Source organism: Neomonachus schauinslandi, chromosome 4 (genome assembly GCF_002201575.2).
Source record: "Neomonachus schauinslandi chromosome 4, ASM220157v2, whole genome shotgun sequence".
Lineage (NCBI taxonomy): Eukaryota > Metazoa > Chordata > Mammalia > Carnivora > Phocidae > Neomonachus > Neomonachus schauinslandi.
In genome coordinates, this window is record NC_058406.1 from 79568317 (window position 1) to 79591388 (window position 23072).

The window sequence follows — 23072 nt, forward strand, 5'->3', positions numbered from 1 at the left end:
TCATTTTTACATTTAAATAAAAACCACTTATCACTAAGATTTACAAAGCATTTCAGTGCAGCCAGACAGCTATCTGTGTATACTGGATAGTGTATAGATAGGTAAGGGTGAGGCTGCTGAATAAAAAGAGAACCTGCGCTTTCCCCACATTTGATGACCATTTTCTTTCTGGATGTAGCTGATTTCTGATATAGCACCCTTTGAAAAATGTAATTTAAAGATTAAGAATAGAAAGACTTTAGAATATTTTAGCGCATATCAGAAAACTTTTGTAAAGTGCAATTTACCTTAGCTATAGGGTGAGCATGAACAAGGATGCAGATATTAGAGAAAATGTGTTAAGTGCCATCACAGCAGGAAAAAAGGGCAGCATCTGGATGCAGTCACGGCCATGTATCCTGCTGCTACTGCTCACTGGGGCATGGGTTCTGTTCTGACTGGTGTTTTCAAATCCTGGCACATTCACTTGTATTCTTGAGGATTTCATTAAACTCTCTGTGCAACAATTGCCTCATATTTGAAAATATTTGAAAACAGTACTCCAAACCACTGCTGTGGGGATGAAATGGATGAATTCATATAAACAGAACTGCTGGTAGCCAGCAGCACATCATGGAAATTAGATAAAGGTGCCCTTCAGGGTGAACACATTCCCTCTCTAGGGTGCACAGCACGGCAAAAAAGCTCCTGCTAGATTTCAGCCTACTCACCCCCTTACCTGGCCACTCTTGCTCGGGAAACACCTTGTACAACTGTCATGTCTAGGTTCTGCATGTAAAGCACTTAAAATGATGGTTGGCCCAAGTAACATAAACCCTCTAAAAATGTTAGCTGTTGGGGCACTTTGGTGGTTCAGTCAGTTAAGCATCTGACTCTTGGTTTCGACTCAGGTCACGATGTCGGGATCGTGGGATTGAGCCCCGTGTCAGACTCTGTGCTCAACGCAGAGTCTGCTAGAGATTCTCTCCCTCTTCCCCTGGATCGTGCTTTTTCTCTAGTAAAACAATTTAAAAAACTAAAATGTTTACTGTCATCATCATCATCATCATCATTATGATCTCCCCTACTGCCTTCTGTAGTCTTACTATGTCTAGTTTATTCTACAGATACGTCAGAAATATACCTATAGGTGGGATAAGGCCTGAAGCAATATTTATTAACAACTTTATAAACTAACTTGTTTACCTGATGGTGAAAACTGTGATGGATCCACTTTATAGTGGGAGTAGTGTGGGAGAAAGACCATGAAAGAATAGAGAAGTCCCAAGGGGTAGGAGTTGGTTCCCCAATCACACCACAGTGCAGCTCTCCCTTCCAGCCCTGGTCCCCTGCCTAGCTTAATGCTCACTCCAGTGGGTATTGAGACCTGGCTACTCTTTTAAAATAGGCTTTTTGCTGTATTTAGTGCTTTTGGGAACACCAGACCTCTAGGACCCAGGACCACCACATGACTTCCTAGGTGATGACCATTCTACAGGGTTTGATGTGTCAGCTTGCCCAGATCAGTTTAGAATGACTACTACAGTAACTGGTGGGGGATTACATGGCATCCCTGACTGTCATTAGTGACTATGCAGAGGATACTGGGCAAGGAACCAGTTGGCAGAATCAAGCTCTGACAAGCCACAGGGTTTCAAGGTGCCTTTTTATTAGAAGAGCATTGTTATTTGCTTTAACTGTGGCATTAGGAGCAGTGCCAATAATTTGCCTTCAAGAGAGTGCATAATATAGGCGAGGTGCCTGACCAGGGATCTTTCAGTCTAAATAAAGCAAGATTAACATAGGGGAGGTGAAGAATGAGATAGTTTTGCTCTTACAGTTTGCATCTAGTTCAGAGCCTTGGCTCCCTTTCAGAAGAGGAATAAAGAGTATTCATGCCATGTCATAGGCCACTTGACATGAATCCTGTTTTACTGATTTATTCTCAGAATGCAGTGGTGACAATATGTATATTTATATTGCAAAATGAGGATTTCTAAAATATTGGTAGAACCTTATATGGGGGAGGGGGCTAGCTTAGAATTTAATCACGAATAATATGTTTTAATGATATAGCAATTAAGTCAGTTACGTTGTTTTGGAAGTGCTAATTTTCTACTCATTCAAGGGAGAAGGGGGCTTTTGTTTTCTAAAACAAAAATTTTCAAACTGTCAGGTTTTATGCTACAGGCTGCAAGCCCTTTTTGACATTATCTTTTTGTGAGGCACTTCTGAAGTAAATGTGTTATTAGTACAAGGAAATTATGACTCTTGTAAATAAACAATAACTACTAGTTTTTGTTGTGTTTGTCAGACACATGGTTATGGAGTTGTGGCAGCACTAAGCCACTTGAAAAGTCATTGATCCAAAGCATAGTACTTTCAGGGCAGCTACTGTAAATTCTTCCATAACAGAGCCATATTGGGTAGTTTATGGCAAGCTCTGAAGCAGTCACTGGTTACAACCTGGAAACATTCACAGGGCAAAAGGAGAAACATTATTATATAGGAGCCCCATCCACAGGGACAGCATGGAACCAATATGAAGCTGTACTAGGGGATCTCCCAGAGAGGTGCTGGGGCCCCCACATCAGCCCAGGGAACTGCTGACATGGTACCTTAGTGACATGGTGTTCACTCTACATGGAACAGCAGCTTGGAAAGGTAATGAATGGGGTGGTAAAATTGGGGAGCCGAAGTGAAGTTTCAGGATCTCTACCCAAACTTCAGAATAGCAGATTTGAACATCTGTTTTACATATTGGACTTCTGAGCAAGTTGTTTTCCTTTGTTTTGTTTTTTTTAAAGATTTTTATTTATTTATTTGACAGAGACATAGAGAGCACAGATAGGCAGAGTGGCAGGCAGAGGGAGAGGGAGAAGCAGGCTCTCTGCAGACCAGGGAGCCTGACGCAGGGCTCGATCCCAGGACCCTGGGATCATGACCTGAGTCGAAGGCAGATGCTTAACCGACTGAGCCACCCAGGTGCCCCTTCTTTTGTTTTTTAACTGATTTGATAGAAAGGGTTAGTGCTGGGAAAACAGAAAGGGAGCTGAAGGGAGAATGAAATTAAGTCAAAACAAGAGGCATAATTCACACTGAGTTCTTGGGGCATCATTACTGAGAAGTGGATGAGGGTGGGGTGTAGAAGCCAGATCAGAATGTCCTAACAGCTTTGCTGGGCCCAAGGATAGAATTAATTTGGATGATGAAGAGCAGGAATAGGAAAACAAACAAACATAACAAAACAAAACAAAATCTCTCCTGAATGGAACTTTTAATCCTAGATATACCAAGCTAAGAATTTAGATTTTCTATTTCATCTATTTTTTTCTTAGCAGAAACATTTAATTTATTTCAGTTGACATGGCTCATTTTATGTGTTAACTTGGCTAGGCTATGATGTCCAGATGTTTGGTCAAATGCTAGTCTAGGTATTACTGTGAAGGTATTTTGTAGATAGGATTAACATTTGCAATCAGTTGACCTTAAGTAAAACAAAACAGCCCCCATAATGTAGATGGGTCTCATCCAATTAGCTGAAGGACCCATTACCAAAAAACCAGAAGTTTTCATAAGAAGAAATTCTGCCTCAGTAACAGAAATCCTGCCTCAGTTCCAGCCTACAAGCCTACCCTACAAATTTCAGAGTTGCCAGCCCCCATTGTAAATACATAGACACATACACACGTAAATAAACGTATCCTATTTGTTCTGTTTCTCTGGAGAACCCTAACACACCAGTTATCCCGTTGAGGTTCTGATCACACTCTAGACTTATACTAAGAGACCAGGCATGACTTCAGGGGTCATGCAGCCCAGATTCAAATCCCACCTCTGCCAATTACTAGCAAAGTTCTATGTAAGTTACTCATCTCTGAGCGCCTGGCTGGCTCAGTCAGTGGAGCATGCAACTCTTGTTCTTAGGGTTGTAAGTTCGAGCTCCATGTTGGATACAGAGATTACTTAAAAAATAAATAAATAAAATCTTTAAGTTACTCAATCTCTTTTATCCCCAACTATAAAATGTCAGTAATGTTCCTTATCTTCCTGGTATTGCTCTTAGTTATTAAATGGGAAAATATATATGAAAATAGACAAAACAAGATTGGGCATTTAGTAGGTGATCACAAATGGCAAAAATGTGGATTATCTATTTTATCTAAAATACTGAAAAAACATTCAGACTGCTTTACCAGCTATTCAGGTCTATGAATCCTAATCCTATCTTAGTCCCTATTTCTAAACATAGTCAATCAAAAATAGCCTTTAGTGTATATAAAAATGTCCTAATTTGGATTCCATAAAACAATAGTGTCATGAAATTATTGAAGAAAAAAGGGTCCCAGATTCAAATAAGAGTGACAGCCTGTATACTATAACACCCTTTGGGAGATATGCATTTTACATTAGTATATTAAAGATTGAGAAATTCTGCAGTCTCATTTAACTTTGTATAATCTAATTACAGTAGTCATTAGGCCAGTTTACAAATATCCAAGTTTCCCTCTACTTCCCTAGGAGCATGGTAAGTTTTACTTCCACACTCTTTGAAATTAGATGTGGTCATATGATTTGCTTTGGACACAAAAGTGTCAGTGGAGTGACATGTAACACTTCTGGGTGGACCCATCAAAGCCACTTCCCTTTTTCCATGGACACTACAGAAGCATGTGTTAGATGGAACTTCAATCAGTCTGTTGCTGAGTGACAACAATGAGCAGTGCACCCCTCTCTGCTGATCTGCTTTGGACATGGTACACATGACTGAGAAATCAATTTTTTGTTGCTCTAAGCCAAATTTTGAGGTTGTCTGTTGCTGCAGTGTAAGTTGGCTGATCTCATGTCAAACAGGATTTGGGGGGAAAAAAGTTAGGTGTTGCTGTAAGAAAACCCTAAAATATATGGCATGTGTTAGTAGTTCGGTTGCAAATATTAAGAAAACTGTTAGCAGAATCTGAAAGAATAGCACAATGTTTTGCAACATCAAAATGTATACGACCACGGAATCATTTGTCCTGGAATCTCTATTAGCCAACATACACTGGAAAATGCTAATCTAGAAGGGTTCAGGGCAATCCTTTCCTTTCTCTTTGAATGTGAATTATTGCTAAATAAATAAATTTGGAATGAAATATTATATGGATGGAAAATGATTATCCAATATTTTTTCATAGGCTAATTTTCATGCCTCCTACTGTTTACTCAAACTGCAATGCTTTTCCTCCCTCATAGTTTCCTTCATCCCATCTTATTCTTCATAGTTTAGTTCAGATAGTACTTCTCAATAAAACCTTACCAGATTCAACATTTTGATTAATTGCTCACTCCCATTCATTTTGGATTGTACCTCATTTCTAGCATTTACTATCCTCTTCCTAATAACATGGTTAGTTTGTATATGTATCTCATCCCCATCAGATTAGAATCTCCTCTAAACCTGGAGCCATAAGATATCTTAATATGTCTTACAGGACTTAGCACAGGATTTTACATTCATATTAAACTCAATGAATGTTCGCTGAATGGAATTATGCTAAGAGCTAAGTCACAATACAATTATCAATAATAACAGTAACAACAACAATAACTAAACTTTTTTAGCACTTACAACAGAAACTATAATAACACATTTATAGAATTATTTTATTTTTCATATTATGCTTATGTGGTGTATTGTTATCTCCATTTTATAGGCAAGAAAATTGAGGCTGAGAGAGGTTAAACAAACTGACCAAGTTCATACAGCTGATAAGCAACTGCCAATTTGGCAAATGTAGATCCAGATATTGGCCTCAGATGCAGAAAGATATTTATAATTATACCTGCTATATCGGCATGAGCTTGTATTTCTTTTTTCTAATTTTGGATAGTCAACCCTATAATTAGCTAGATTTAGCGTGGAACAACACAAAAATAAGATTTGGGCTGCAGAAAAAGAAAGGAATAAAGACAGAAATTACAAAAGACAAAGGGGACATACCCTGTAAAAACAGGCTACAAAAGCAAATTCAAAACTACAAAGTATTGCCAACATGGACAGAGAAATTTCAATTTGTAAAAATTAAAAAAAAAAACAATAAACCACAAGCCATACATATTAGAGCATTGATTCTCCCTCAGTGTCCAGGGCTTTGAGGGTGAGAAGATGTGAGAGAAGGGCATAGGCTTGGGAATGAATACAGAAGGGAATTCTAGAGGGTGAAAAGATAAGCCTGGGTATGCCTTATCCAAAGAGGTTCACAAATCCCATTTTATACATAAAACTGAGTCCCAAGGATGTAAACCAATTTGTCACTTGTTATACAGATAAATACACTGGACAAGTCTTCAGAACCCTAAAGCTGTCTTCTTTGGTTCTGCTTTTCTCCATATTACTCAGCTTTCCCTGCCACAGTCAGGAAATGGCTAAGATGACAGCCGGGAAAGATAGGGTAGTAGATATCTACCAAGTTGTCTCACTTGAACCTTCATGTCTTCAAAAATAGCTCAAAGGATTCTCACATCTGCAGTTTGGTCCTGGTAACCATTCTGCCCCAGGTGACACTCTCCTCTGGCCAAGGTTCCTGGGCTAGAAATGGGTTACTGGACACAGGTGGGACAAACAACGATCTTCCTATATTATTCTTTGATCCTGCTTGATTTTTTCAGATATGATCAGCCCCTTAACCAAACTGAGTAAGAAAAAGAAAGTCAGGCAAACTGGCTGTCCTTTACTATGTAACTGGAAACTGTCAGCTCTACATGTTCTGCAATGAGCACCAATTATTCAGTCAAAGCCTATCTGGAGAGAGAAAACACATACTAGGAGGAGCAGATTCAGTGTACTTGGGAGGCCCAGCTGTGCCCCTACCTTGGACTCCATAAGACATCCTACGATAATTATGAATTCCCCCATTCTGCTTAAGCCAACCTGGCGGATTTCAGTCACTTGCAATAAAAATAATTTGACTTAAGACCTTAGGTGGATCTTGGTGGTGATCTGAAGATGCAATGTTAAGAAAATTGGCTGAAAACCAGAAGGGTTTAGAGAAATAGGACAAATGGTGAGATACTGAAAAAGTAACATTGCTTAGGAAGCTATGGTCCAAACACGCAATAAGTGTCCTTTCATACTGCACCTGACATGGCAACAGATTTCCTGAGCAGGTAGAGTTGTTAGAAAATGTGGTTCTGAACTGATCAATAGCAGATTGTCATGTGTTCACAGGGGTCTCCCTTGGGTTGAGGAGGAGCTGGAATGGGTAAGATGTTTACTGTGACGGTCAATGACAGCATAAATGGTAAAGGGCAGCAGAATATGCTACCCCAAAAATATTCAACTTTGGCATAAAAATTATTATGACCTGAAGGTAACTGAAAAAAAGTACATATAAGCAAAGCCCTCTGTCCTCCCCCTAATTGCCCCTATAAGCAGCACATAATTTTGTAAAGATTTCCCGCACTCTCCTACCAGGAAGGATAAAAGTTAATCACCAGAGACAACTCTAGATTCTTATCCACCCAGAGATAGCACCAAAGAAATCTATATACCGAAATTTACTAACTAGCCCTTATCTTAGTTAAGGGCTAGCCCTTATTAGTTACAGTTATAAGTTAACTAGCCCTTATTAGTTCCCCCATATCTGTCTGCCTTCCCATAATTTACCATCCTAGAAATTCAAAGTCCTTTTCCATTGAGCTTTGTCATTTGTCTAAAAATGTATTGATCTTTTGTTAAGATACTATATAAGCCCAAGTTCTAACCACCTCTTTGAGTTACTCATTACTCATTGCTATTGTCACTCCACGTTTATGAGCAATGCGTATGTTAATAAACTTTTGTTTGTTTTTCTCTTGTCAATCTTTCGTCAGTCTAATTTATAGCACTCCAAGCAGAGAATCTAAAATGGGTAGAGGAAAGGATTTTTTCCCTTTTCCTACAGTTTAGACAGAATTTGAACTATGGTTGAGAAAGTTATTCCATTAAGTGGAATGGAGATGAGGTGAGGCAATAAATAAAAAGATCACAGATTTAACTATGCAAGTGGAAAGAGATGGTAACTCCTTACGCAGTTTGTTACTATAAATAGTTCAGGGCTAACAGTATGGATGGATAATGGCAGGTTGGCAGCTGTCCATCGTTGTGTTGTGTAGTTCACACTTTTGAAACCATATATCATAATGGTTAAGAGCATGGAGACCAGAGTCCCACTGCCTAGATTCAAATCCCAGGTGTGCTACTTTTAGCTTTGGAATCACTGGCTAGTTATTATACCACTCAGTATCTCAGTTCCTCATTTATAAAATGAGTGTGTAACTTAGTCATGGCTATGTAATATAACAAACTCACAGGCCTAAGACAAATAGCATTCATTTTTGCCCACAGTTATATGGTTCAGTTGGATTTTTTTATGGTCTCAAACTCAGTGCTTCTTCTGTTCTCAGCTGGACTATTTATGAATCTGACTCCAGTGTCCATGTTCTTAAACCATATGCTATGTGGCTTCACAACCATAAACCATATAATCTGCTGATCTTGGCTTGGTTCTCTCACATATTTTAGATGAAAGTTAATCTAGGATGGCACTGGCTGGCACAGATCTCCTGTTTGTAGTTTCTCACCCTTAAGTGGGCTAGCTCAGGTTTGTGCACATTATGCTGGCAGGGTTCTGAGAGAGAGAGCAGAAATGTGCAAGGTCACTGAGTCCTGCACTCAGAAATGCCATAACATCACTCCCAATGCATTCTACTGACCAAAGCAAATCACAAGATCAACACAAATTCAGAGGGTAAAAATATAGACTTTACCACTTGACAGAAGAATCTGCAATGCCATATTATAAGGGGTGTTTACAAAGAAGGATTATTTAAGTGAGAGGGTATTTTGCATTCAGTCTAACACAATGGGGATAACAGTAATTACTAGACAGTGTTACTGTAAGGATTAAATGAGTTTAGCACAGTACTTGGCCAATGATCAGTGATACATAAATGTTAACTTTTATTATTATCTTAATACCTGAAAGGAACCAGGCAGAACAACACATATGCCACCTTCTTAGCATGGGACAACAATGCTATGATCATGGGGGTTTTTTAATCAGATTTTTAAATTCAAGTCAAAGTATGTACCCATTATTGAACAGAGTAATTTTCTACCAGTGTTTAAAAGTGTAGGAGGCAAGAGGTCTAATCTCCATGTCCATTTTTGCATTGCTTTACTGTGACTTTGGGCAGGATACCACAAATGCCCAGGCTTCCATGCCTTTCAGTGGTAAAGTGAGGTTTGGACTGGATAATCTTAAGTATCTCTGTTAACTGTTGATGAATTCTTCTAAGGATATTCTCCCCAATTTTATTCCAACAACTAACAGGAAAGGATGAGTCTTCCTATTGCATCAATGGCTTTTAACAAGAGAGAATGCCAGAGGGAAATGGGCTGCTGAGAGTAACCAAGAGCTCAAAGTGAATTGTCAAAAACAAATTGACCTAAAACAATTTTCTCAAAGTCAAATTGTTGGAAAGGATAAATTGGTCAAAAAGTATTATCTGATATGGATTTTTCATCTTAGTAATTTTGATGCACTTGAAGAAGCTTGTGAGTTTTCATGAGTCATTAAGCTTTTTTGTCATTTTTTTCAGAATTTTTAGGGGGAACAAAAGTTCCTTTTCTTCCTCATTCTTAATTCACATACAGTCAATTATGTCTGTTCTGCTCATTTGTCTGAAACATAATTGTTCAAAAATCAATGTTTCCAACTACAAGTTAACATTATTTTATAACTTTTTGAACCTTGGTATAATTTTTACAACTTTATCCATATTTTTTATTAAAAATCTTACTTTTTTCTACATAATTTTGCTTTTTAAAATGTTTAGGTTCATTTTTCAGCCAGTGATGTTAACTTCATTTATTTAACCTTATTTTGTATTCCATTTTGGTTGCACATCTTATGTATTTTAGCAAATTTTACAGAAAAGTATTTTTACTACTCAATGTTGCTGTCAGAATTGAAGCTATAGTGAAATATATGCACAGTCTCAATGTGGCTTCTCAGACAGCTTTTAGGTTTAAATTTATCAACCTAACAATGTATAAGATGATATATGAATAAAACTCTTGATAGCAGTTGACTCTGAGCCACTGATATCTCCACTAGAGAAAGGGGAGAAGAGAAATACATGCTAGCTTCTCTAACCCCGTTAATCCTTACATTATTCTGATAGCAGAAAGACTTTAAGATTGAAATAAAAAACTCAGAGTGTTCTAGGTGAATACAGTGAATACAAACTTCAGTGACATCCAATAACTTTATTTTCTACAACCAACCTTCACTATATCATGTCTTTAATTCTGCAGATTCCCTGGAGTATATGATAAAAGAACAAATGACTAATTAAAGCAGATTTTAGACTGGCTTGTTTGGGGCAATTTGGTACAAAATCATTAAAGGTTTGCTAAGAAAAGCAAACATGATTGGATGAAAATGCATCATGAATTAAAAATAAAAGTTTAAAGACTGGAGAAAAATACCCGAAATTCTGAAAAATGTTTTATTACATTAAAATTCTAAACACCTTCTCCAATGTTTCAACATTCATAATACATAAATAACCAATTACAAAAAGAGTCATGTTTAATGATTTTTACCAGTTTAGTTTTAGGCAAATTGTTTTCACCAAGATGGCTGATAACAAATAGAAGTAGTGATTAAAGCCAAGACCCTTCAAATGTGGCTAGGGCTAGTTCATGGTGCTGCTTCCAACAAGGAACAATTTGGTCTGAATTTGTTGACATAGTTTATCTCTAAGTCCTCAACTTTCTGCCCTCTTGTTCATAGAGTTTTCAGTTCTGACTTCCCCACATGTGTCTGATCTTGGGATTCTGGTCCCTGGCCTATTTCTTAATTTACATATAGTTAGAACTAGTTCATGTTCTCAGCTCTCTGCTTTTATCCTTAGTTTTTTTTATTGACTTGTTTTCTTTTTGGGAGAATTAAAATGGGCCAAGATGCTCACCAAGATTTCTCCTCTGGGTTATTTCTAGTCATCACCCTGTCTATGAGGTTACTGTCTCAGGGGTTCCCTCAATTCCCTTTGGCTCCTATAATCAAACCTGGGCCACAGCACACTGGTCTCCAAGATCTGTCTGCCAGCTTCCAGTGGGCCTGACATTCTTACCTCTTCCTCCAGAGACACAAGGGTAAGCCAACCTGCAGCCATGTTTGTATTAGATGAACCACCCCTCTTGATCATACCTTATTGGACCAGAAGTGAGCACTTAAAAAAAAAAAACTGTGTCAGATTTCTAGAATTTGTAAGATTATTATAGTGTTTTTAGGTGATTAAAATATATAAAGTCAGATGCTGAGGATGGGAGAACATTTCGCATTATGTCAACAAGCAAATCAGAGAAAACAGGGTTTTTGGGGTTTTTTTTTTTTAACCTCAGGAAGATATTTCATTCTTTATTAAGCAATATGCCTTCACCAAAAATCAATGTTGGACAATTTAACATTTATTGTTACCCACCAGAGGCTGGCTCTCATTCAGTTTTAGGCAGTATGTGTCCACTATTTAGCATCGTTTTCCTGCTTAGTAAATCCATGTGCACTATTACCAGACAAATTAAATTACCTATGATCATTTATTTTTTAAGAATTGTGGTAAAACACACATAATATAAAATTTTTCATCTTAACCATTTTTAAGTGTACACTTCAGTAGTGTTAAGTACCTTCACATTGTTGTGTGACCAATCTTCAGAATTTTTCGTGTTGCAAAACTAAAAGTCTATATCCATTAAATAACAATCCCCATTTTCCTCCTCCTCCCAGCCCTGGCAAAATCATTTTACTTTTTGTCCTTATGAATTTGACTACTCCATGTACCTCATATAAGTGAAATCATAAAGCATTTCTCTCTTGTGACTGACTTATTTCACTCAGCATGATGTTCTCAAAGTTCATCCTTGTTGTATTATATGTCTGAATTTCCTTCCTTTTAAGGCTGAATAATATACCACTGTATATTTTATGTATCACATTTCCTTCATTCTCTCACCCGTTGATGGACACTTGATTTGTTTCTCTACCTTTTTTCTATTGTAAATATGCTGCTATGAACATGGTATACAAATAGAAACCCAGCTTTAAGATGGAGAGAAGAAGTTAAAAAAAAACAGGCAGAGAAAATGAGAGACAATACACAGAAGTTTCTCATACCTTTCTTATTCCTGGCTCTCATTATCTATTGAGATCCACCTGAATTTCTGTTCTTGGGTTATATGAGTCACCACTACCCTTTTACAATAAATTCTCCTTTTTCACTTAAGATTGCTCAGGCTACTTTCTGTTATTTACAACCAAAGAGTCTTGACAAATATATGGGTAGGAGAATTAAGTAAAGACAAGTTCAAGTCATAACATATATTCCTTCTATTCTTTAAATAAGAAATATGAGAAAATTTCAGTATTGACAAAGGTATTAAAAACTCTAAATATCAGTGTAAGTCAAAACACCAGCGAACTTCCAGACCTTTAGTAAACGACTGAAAAATGAAGGAAAAGTTTCTAGATGAAACCTAAAAAGGAAGGTCAATGAAATTTGAGATTTTATTATTAGTTTTTGTTGTGTTTTCATTTAAATTTTTCACTGTTTGTCTGCAAAGCCAGAACAATCCAACAGGGATGGAATTATCTGTGAATAGTTTGTCCTTCCTGAACTTCACAAATAAATGAACCATCAGGAGAAAAACAGATGATGCTATCACTTTTACAAGTTTGAAACAGTCCTCCCAAATAGTCATTGTATGCCTCATTTTTTGTTAATCCCTTAACTTCATCAATTTTGTAATTACTGCTATAAAAGTTAAGGTAAGACATACTATTAGTGTTCATGGTGTCCAAACAGAAGAGCTGCTCTCATCCCACACCTCCTAGAAACAGCTGAAACACAAACAAACAAATCCCAACACAGACTCTCACTCTTGTCTTGTGGTTTTTATAACTGCATTAGCTTGGAAATTTCATGGAGTCTGAAAAATGCTGAGTGGTCTCTTCCCAAAAATGGCAATAAATTTTCCTCTTCAAGAGAAAACTAATTTCTGTATGTATTTGGCACAGTCTTCTATCCATTTTCTCCAAAGTAATTTCAGTATTCAGACCTTGACTCCCCACCCCCACAAAATTCTTGGTGTTCCTGCCTCTTGCTTTCCCATCACTCCTCTAATTTTCTCAGATGACCAGCTTCTTTTTCTCATCATAGTTTGGCCTTGCATTTTCTTTAGCTTTTTTTTTTTTTTCATTTTTTTCCACACTGTCTCTATAGCTTCCTTTTAAAGACTTGATTTCTAAGAGACAGTGCTAAAGAAAGTATATATAACAAAGAGAGGGGAAGAGACATATTTTTTAGAATTTCTAAGTGCTCATGCTGGTATGCTCTTTCTATGCTGAGATGCAGCAACCTAAATTTATGGCATGTTTAGAGTTTTGTATTGAGAAAGTATAAAGACCTTTGAAAATCATCCCAAAAGTCTCCTGAAGAAATCCATACATGTTGAATAGTTGAGCTGCCAGACATCTAGGAGAACTGGAATCTTGCAAATTTTCTTCAAGTTGGAACCCTTGTCTGACTACATTTCTTGTATTAAATCAATGTTAGAAAATGCAACACAGAATTGAGTAACTTCACTTAAATGACTTTTCCCTAAAACAACCACTGAAGAATCACTAAAGTTAAATCTACTTTTGGCCTTATAGCGATTACTTTAATTCAACAATAAAATGTCCTGGTTAGTTATATTTTCATATATATTCATGCTCTCTGAAGGCCAGGAGAAAAAAAATAGTCTTGTGTAGATTTAAAACACAGCTGCCTAAACAAAAGCAAAAATAAACAAGTGGGGCTACATCAAACTAAACTTCAGCAAAGGAAACAATCAATAAGATGAAAAGGCAACCTATGGAATGGGAGATATTTCCAAACTACATATCAAATAAGCTGTTAACATCCAAAATATATAAGGAACTCATAACCCAAGAGCACAAAAACAAACATCCTAATGAGCAAAGGACCTAAATAGACATTTTTTCCATAGAAGACATATAAATGGGCAACAAGTACATGAAAAGATGCTCAACATCACTATCATCAGGGAAATGCAAATCAAAACCACAATGAGATATCATCTCATACCTATTAGGATAGCTATTATCAAAAAGACAAGAGATAAATACTGGTGAGGATATGGAGAAAAGGGAACCCTTGTGCACTGCTGGTGGAATTTAAACTGATGTAGCCAGTATGGAAAATAGTATGGAGGTTCCACAAGAAATTAAAAAATAGAACTGCCATATGATCCAGCAATCCCACTTCCGACAGACACCCATAGGAAACAAAACCATTATCTTAAAGAAATGAGATATCTGTACTCCCATGTTAATTCATTATTCATAATAGCCAAATATGGAAACAACCTAAGTGTCCATCAATAGGGGAATGGATAAAGAAAATATGGTATATATAGATATAGATATATGGATACGATGAGATACTGTCCTAAAAAGAAGAAAATCCTGTCATTTGCCACAACATGGATGAACCTGGAGGGCATTATGCTAAATGAAATAAGCCAGACAAATAAATGTTGCATGATTTCACTTTTATATGTAGAATCAAAAAAACTTAAACTCACAGAAACAGACAGTAGAGAAGTGATTGCCACAGTATGGGGGGTTGGGGAAATAGGAAGAGGTTGGTAAAAGGGTATAAACTTTCAGTTATAAAATAACTATATAGTCTTAGGATCTAATGTATAACATGACAACTAGTTGATAACACTGTATTGTATAATTGAATTTGCTCAGAGACTGTAACTTAAAGTTCTCACAAAAAAAGGGGGCAGGGAAGGGAGTAAAGATATGAAGAGATGAGTATGTTAATTAGCCTGAGGGCGGGAGAAATCCTTTAACAAAGTGTATGTAGAGCAAATCATCACATTGCACACCTTAAATATGTTACAATTTTATTTGTCAATTATTGCTCAATAAATATGAAAAAACTGCTGCCTAAATCATACAAAACTTACTTTGATTTTATTTGTAATCATATTTACAATATGATTTTACATATTGATAATATGCAATAATAATAACAATACATAGCAATTGATAGCATAATAATGTAGTAATACATAATAATAGTAATACATAGCAATTGATAGCATATTGTCTAGGCGATAGTTCCCATTTTAGTATGAACATGTAAAAACAAATGCTGAAGTTCAGGCATCACAGCCTCTGTCAAAGCTAAAATGCATAGTAAATATATGAAATTTGTTATTTAATCAAATTTTTATCAATACCTATTATGGGCATTATAGGGAAGAGATCCATACAAGACATGGGCAACTTCCCCCAAGGGACTCATTAGCCTAGTCAGAGAGACAATGTACATACACATAAAGATTATTTAAAATACAATGTATAAACTGATAAATGTAAAAATTTCAAAAGAAAATTATGAACAAAATTCTTAGAGAGATCCAGACAAAGGAAATATTCATTGACATGGATGGCATGGAAGGTTCCACACAAGGTCGAGGCTAAGCTTACTTTGGAAGTGTTTGTAGGGATCAGAGAAGTAAAAACTTAGAGCATTGCATTATAGGTACATAGCTACAGGATGCATAATATGAGTGATGACAAAAACAAAATCATTCCCAACGGAAAGAAAGAAACCTATCTGACTTCGATAAAGAAGAAAAAACCTGTTCAACAAGTGAACTGGTTACAGAGGTACAAGTGTTCTAACTTGATTCTGTTTTATTCAAAGAATGAAACAAGTATCTAACTAAAGCAATCTTAATGACTTCCAACAAATATTCTAGTTACTTCTATGTTCACAGACAGTTTCTAAGCCAAGAGATCATTTAATGGGAAAGGCACTTAATAAAAAATCAAAATAAAGCAAATTTCTCTGTAGTATATCTGTGGATATTTTCTTCAAGATAATGTACATATATTTCCTTGAAAAAAAAAAAACACATACAGAAACACACACATGCATATATGCCAAAGTTAAATACAAATAAAGATCATATTGCTCATATCTTATTTGCTTCTTTATAAGCAAAAGACTGAAATCTGTGAATAGAATTTTAGAGTTTAAAAATCAAGAAGCAAAATTTAATCAGTAAGAAAGTTGAAAAATATTTCTTGTGCATCTTCATTAATGATTAGGCATCAGACTGCCCTTAAAGAGCATAAAGAATACTATTACCTGGGCCTGATGTACTTTATTCTCATAGAGGTCTTCTCAGATTGGATCATGTGCACACCTCAGGGTATGAGGTTGTGTGCTGGATGCACAATGCCATGAGATAAATGCAGTGCATCTTCCTAGAGTAACAATTTTATCTGATGATTTAGAGGTAGGGTGGGCCAAGTAATTTAATAGTAAATAACTGAAAACATAGTTTTTACATTAAAGCACATACAGAAAAAATATAGTGGAGAATGCAAAATGCTCCTGAAACTTCATGAAAAAAATATGAGGCATCAAATAAATTTCCTCCATGTTTGGTTGCATAAACTATTTTCCCAAAGGGCAGGAGGAGCAAAGAAGCTACTTAGTGGGGTTTAGGGCACGTTTATTCTCTTTAGAAGTACTTTGGGAGAAATTTTTACAGTATCATTGCTCTAATAGATTCCTTATTTCCCCATACATATGTATCCTACTTTTTACTTAATATTATTGGAAGAGTAGAAAGATGATAGGCAAGTAAATTTGCTTTCCAGATTTTAAGGACAAGTATAGTAGCCCATTCTACTTTTAGCAAGGTCCTTTAGTTCTTTTTACATGGCCTCTGAAGTGGGAGGCTGGTGACAATAACTCCAACCCTATCTCCATCCTGTTTAGATGGTCCTAGGTCCCAAACACTGTTCCCTAGGGCTGTGGGCAATGCCAGACAATCAGTTCAGTCTGCACCATTAACCTACAGGGATTAGTAGCTCTCTGTGCAATTGAATGTTCCCAGATTAGTCCCTGTGGTGAGCCACCTGCCAGGACTCAGCACATCACAGGCAAGCTAAGAAGCTGGTAAAAGATTTAAAGCTCAAACTTGAGCTGAGCAATCAGGATATTTTTCTCCCACAATTTACAGCCACTGTGGCATGACCTAATTTTTCATTTTCAGTTTGGCTTTTTTCTTTAAATTTTGTAGCCTGATTTACCTGATAGAATTTGTTAAAGGAAATTAATGGAAGTAATTTCCCCATCAGAAAATTGGAAAACATACTGCAATCTAACATATCCTTTAACCTTCATTAAGTTCCCATTGTGAACACTTGATATGGATTAAAATAAGAGTTCTTGGCCTCATGCAAGTTAAGGGCTAGCCTTCCTTTTGTGAGACAGAGACACTCAACCAATAACAGAAAAACATGTAGGGAGCTCCAAGTCTGCAGAGTATATCCAAAGGGTAAAAATCATAAAACTCAGGCTTGACTTGCCACTGCTGATACATTGATATAAAGTGGTATAAGGTTATCAATTTGCATGCTTAAAAAAGGATAACTGTTTTGCTATCAAATGAAATAGAATAGGGAACAGATGTACTCTACTCCTGCCTGAAATAATGAAAATAAAACAGACAAAATATATAATAAAACAGTTTTCATGATATTAGGCAATGAATGCAGGAAATTTTGAGAGACGTAAAACAAGCAAGGAGTACACTGTGATTTCCCCAGCTTACCTCCTGAAGCGTCCTGAGAACACAGTTCACAAAGAGGACTCTCAAGTAAAGCCTACAATTTCTCTGAGTAGAGTAGACAGAGCTGGAAATGTGGGGAGAACAAAGTAGCTAGTTTTGCCAGACAGAATCCTGGAGAAGAAACAGCTTACACAGAGAGAAAATCCCAGAGACTTAGAGCATCCTCCTCAGCTACTGATCAGTGCTACTGATGTGTGGAGAAACTCCCCAAGACTGGATAGAATCATCTCAGAAGCATAGAGGAAACTATGCTCAGTGAATAGGAACAGTGCCTCTTTCATCAGCTAGATCAGAAAACTTAACAATTCATGGCACATTGGGTAGAATGTTCAAAAGGGTCTTGCCTCAGCAGTGGGGAATAATTAGCCCTAGACTAAATGCTGCTCTGTTCCTACATTTAGTGAGATACAAATCTTTAAAAATCTTAAAAGAAAGACCAAATTGGATCAAACTATTTCTTAGTAACTGAACTGTTTCAGAATAAAGCTCATGAACAGTTATAGGAATATAAAAATATCTAGCACTAAACAAAGGAACAGTCATATCTGGCATGCAGAGGTAGGAAAATATAATTCATAATGAGGAGGAAAATCATTCTATTGAAACTAATTCAGAACTAACAGAGATATCAGAATTAGCCAACAACGACATTAAAACAGTAATTACAACCATATTACAGATGTTAAAAAGACACAAATTGAACATCTAAAGATGAAAACTACAAGATCTGATATGAACAATACTCTGGATGGGATTAATAGCAGATTAAATATTACAGAAGAAAACATTAGTGAACCTGAAGACATAGCAAGAGAAACTCCCCAAATTAAACTAAGAGAGTAATATATGAAAGATCATCAGCGATCTATGTAACAACTTCCAACAGCCTAATATAAATATTATTGGAGTTTCCAGAACACATTAAAAGTATTTGAAGAAATAATGGCTAGAAGTATTACAAATTGATTTAAACTATACATATATATAAACTACAAATATTATATATAAATTTACATATATATGTGTGTGTGTGTGTATATATATATATAAACTTTTAAATCCAAGAAGCTCAATGCATCCCAAGCATAAGACACATGAAGAAAACAATATCAAAGTACTTCACAATCAAATTGTAAAAAAACAAAAAAACAAAAACATCATAAAGAAAAATACCTTAAAAGTGACTAGAGAAAAAAGACACATTAAATACACAGGACTAAAGATAAGAATAATGGCAGATTTCTCATCAAAAACAAGGCAAGAGAGGAGTAGAGCAACATCATTAAAGTAGTCACAAAGGGAAAAAAACCTGTTTATTCAAGAACTCTATACCTAGAAAAAATATCTTTCAAAACAAATGTGATAAAAAAATATGAAATAATTTGTTTTCAGGCATACAAAAGCTGAAAGAATTCACTACTAGTGGATTCACACCAAAATATATGTTAAAAAAGTACTCTAGGCAGAAAGAAAATAACATCAATTTAAAATATCTATTTATATAAAGGAAGGAAGAGAACCAGAAATAGTGATGATTTGAGTAAATACAAAAGTTTTTTTTTTCTTTTTTTAATTTCATTTTTATTTTGCTTTATTTTATATTTTAATTCCAGTATCATTAACATGCAGTGTTATATTAGTTTCAGGTGTACAATACAGTGATTCAATAATTCCATACATCACTCAGTGCTCATCATGACAAATGCACTCCTTAATCCCCATTACCTATTTAATCCATTCCCCTGCCCTCCTCCCTCTGGTAACCATAAATTTGTTCTCTGTAGTTAAGAATCTGTTTCTTGGCTTCTCTCTCTCTTTCTCTTTTCTCAGTTGCTAGGTTCCTTAAATTTCACATATGAGTGAAATCATATGGTATTTGATTTTGACTGACTTATTTCACTTAACATTATACTCTCTAGCTCCACTCATGTTGCTGCAAATGGCAAGATTTCATTCTTTTTTATTGTTGAATAATATTCCATTCTGTATAAAAATCTTCTTTATCCATTCATCTATCCATGGACATTGGGCTGTTTTCATAATTTGTAAATAATGCTGCTATAAATACAGTGTTGCATGTATCCCTTTGAATTAGTGTTTTAGTGTTTTTTTGGGTAAATACCCAGTAGTGCAATTACTGGATCATAGGGTAGTTCTAATTTTAACTTTTTGAGGACCCTCTATACTGTTTTCCACAGTGGCTGCACCAGTTTGCATTCCCACCAACAGTGCACATCCTTGCCAACACTTGTTGTTTCTTGTGTTTTTTATTTTAGCCATTCTGACAGGTGTGAATTGATATCTCATTGTACTTTTGATTTGCATTTCCCTGATGATGAGTAATGTTGAGCATCTTTTCATGTGTCTGTTGGCCATCTGGATGTCTTCTTTGAAGAAATGTCTGTTCATGTCTTCTGCCCATTTTTTTAATGGGGTTGTTATTTTGGTGTTGAGTTGTATAAGTTCTTTGTATATTTTGGATACTAACCCTTTATTAGATATGTCATTTGCAAATATCTTTTTCTACTCAGTAGGTTGCTTTTTAGTTTTGTTGATTATTTCCTTCACTGTGCAGAGGCTTTTTATTTTGATGTAGTCCCATCAGTTTATTTTTGCTTTTATTTCCCTTGTCTCAGGAGACATTTCTAGAAAAATGTTGCTATGGCTGATGTCAGCAAAATGATTGCCTGTGCTCTCCTCTAGGGTTTTTATGGTTTCAGGTCTCACATTTAGGTCTTTAATCCATTTTGAATTTATTTTTGTGTATGGTGTAAGAAAGTGGTCCAGTTTCATTCTTTTGCATGTAGCTTACCAGTTTTCCTCCCAACACTATTTGTTGAAGAGATTGTCTTTTTCCCATTGGATATTCTTTTCTGCTATGTCAAAGATTAACTGACCACATAATTGTCAAAAGATCTTTTCTTAATATTTAAATCTCTTTAAAAGATAGAACTGACTACATAAATAAAAATAATAACATTGTATTGAGAGTTTATAAGTTATAGTTTATAATAAGTTATAGTTTATAATAGTTAAATAATAGTTAATATAAAAGTTAATAAAATGTACCACAACAGCAGATAGGGGAAATGGAAGTACTCTATTATAAAATTATTATATATAAAGTGGTATAATCTCATTTGAAGATAACTGTGGTAAGTTAAAAATGTATTAAAAAGGGCTATAGTTAATAAGCTAACAAAGGAGATAAAATGAAATGAAAATATTCATTTAATGCAAAAGGAGGCTGAAAATGAATGAGTAAAGAACAGATGAAATAAATAGAAATCAATTAGCAAGATGATAGATTTAAATTAACCATATACATAATCACATGAAGTTTAAATGGTCTTAATGCTCAGGTTAAAAGGCAGAGATAGATTGGAAAAATTGAAGAGAAGGGAATACTTTCCAACTCATTCTATGAGGAAAGCATTATCCTGATACCAAACCCAGACACAGACATTAGGAAAAAACAATTACAAACCAGTATTTCTCATAAACAAAATTTTCATAAATCAAATCCTAAAATATAGAAAAGGAATTATGAGGTTTATGCCAAGAAAGTAAAGTTCATTTAACATCTATCAATCAATGTAATCTTCCATATTAATCAATTTTAAAAGGAAAAGCATATGATAATTCAACAGATGCAGAAAAGGCATTTGACAAAACCCAGCTAATAAATACTCTCAGCAAACTAAGAATAAAAGAACACTTTCTTAACATATAAAAGGCAAAAACCTACAGTTAACTTATTTTTTTAAAGATTTATTTATTTATCCTTAGAGAGAGAGAGAGCGAGAGCACAGTGGGGGACAGGGGCAGAGGAAGAAGGAGGAAGAATCTCAAGCAGACTCTGCACTGAGTGCAGAGCCCAGCAAGGGGCTCCATCTCACTACCCTGAGATCATGACCTGAGCCAAAACCAAGAGTCAAATGCTTAACTGACTGTGCCACCCAGGCACCCCAGTTAACTTCATTTTTAATGGTGAAAGATGGAATGCTTTCCCCCTAAAATCAGGAACCAGCTAAGGTTATCCACTCTTAGGACTTCTTTTATACATATATATATTCAGTTAGCCAGCATATAGTACATCATAAGTTTTTGTTGTAGTGTTCAACGATTCATTAGTTACACATAACACCCAGTGCTCATCCTAACACGTGTCCTCCTTAATACCCATCACCTGGCTACTCTATCCCCCCAGCCCCCTCCCTTCTGTAACCCTCAGTTTGTTTCCCAGAGTCCAGAGTCTCTCATGGTTTATCTCCCTCTCTGATTTCCTCCCATTCAGTTTTCCCTCCCTTCCCCTGTGGTCCTCCACTCTATTCCTTACGTTCCACGTATGAGTGAAGCCATATGATAATTGTCTTTCTCTGCTTGATTTATTTCACTTAGCAAAATCCCCTCTAGTTCCATCCATGCCATCCTTTCTGATGGCTGAGTACTCCTAGGACTTCTATTCAACACTGTGTTGGAAGTTCTAATTAGTGGGATAAGGCAAGAAAAAGAAATAAAGGCATTGGAAAGGAGGATGAAAACTGTTCACAAACAATATGATCATATAGTTGGAAAATATAATGGAATCTATATATAAGCTACTAGAACTAATAAGTGAATCTGGCAATTTGGGAGGATACAAAATCAAAATAAAATATCAACTGTATTTCTAAATATTAGCAATAAACTATTAGAAATTAAAGATAAAAATATTACTTATTATAAAAATACCAAGGGATAAATATGATAAATAATTGCAAGATTTTTACAGTGGAAACTATAAAACTTCCAAAAGAAATTAAAGATTTAAATAAATGTCATGGGTCAGAACATTCAGTAATGTTATGATATCAATTCTCTTCAACTTGATCTCTATATTCAAAACATCCCTTTGACTCACAAGAGGATTTTTGTAGAATTTGACAAACTGATTCTAGAACTCATATTGAAACATAAATGAGTTGTAATAACTCAAACAACTTTGAAAAAGAACAACATTGGAGAGTTAAAACTACCAATTTCATGACTTATTATAAAGTTGCAGTAATCAAGATAGTGTGGTTATTAGTGTTACAAGAAATAAACAGATAAAGAGAACACAACTGAGAGCCCAGAAATAAACCCACACATAAATGAATAGCTTATTTTTGACAAAAGTGCAAAGGAAATCCATTGGAGAAAGGACAGTCTTTTCAACAAATGGTGCTGTAATAACCGATTATTCACATATAAAAAAACGAAGAACAATCCAAACTTTATACAAAAATTAATTCAAAGTGGATCCTCTAGACACAAGTGTAAGACCTAAAACTGTAAACTTTTTAAAAGAACA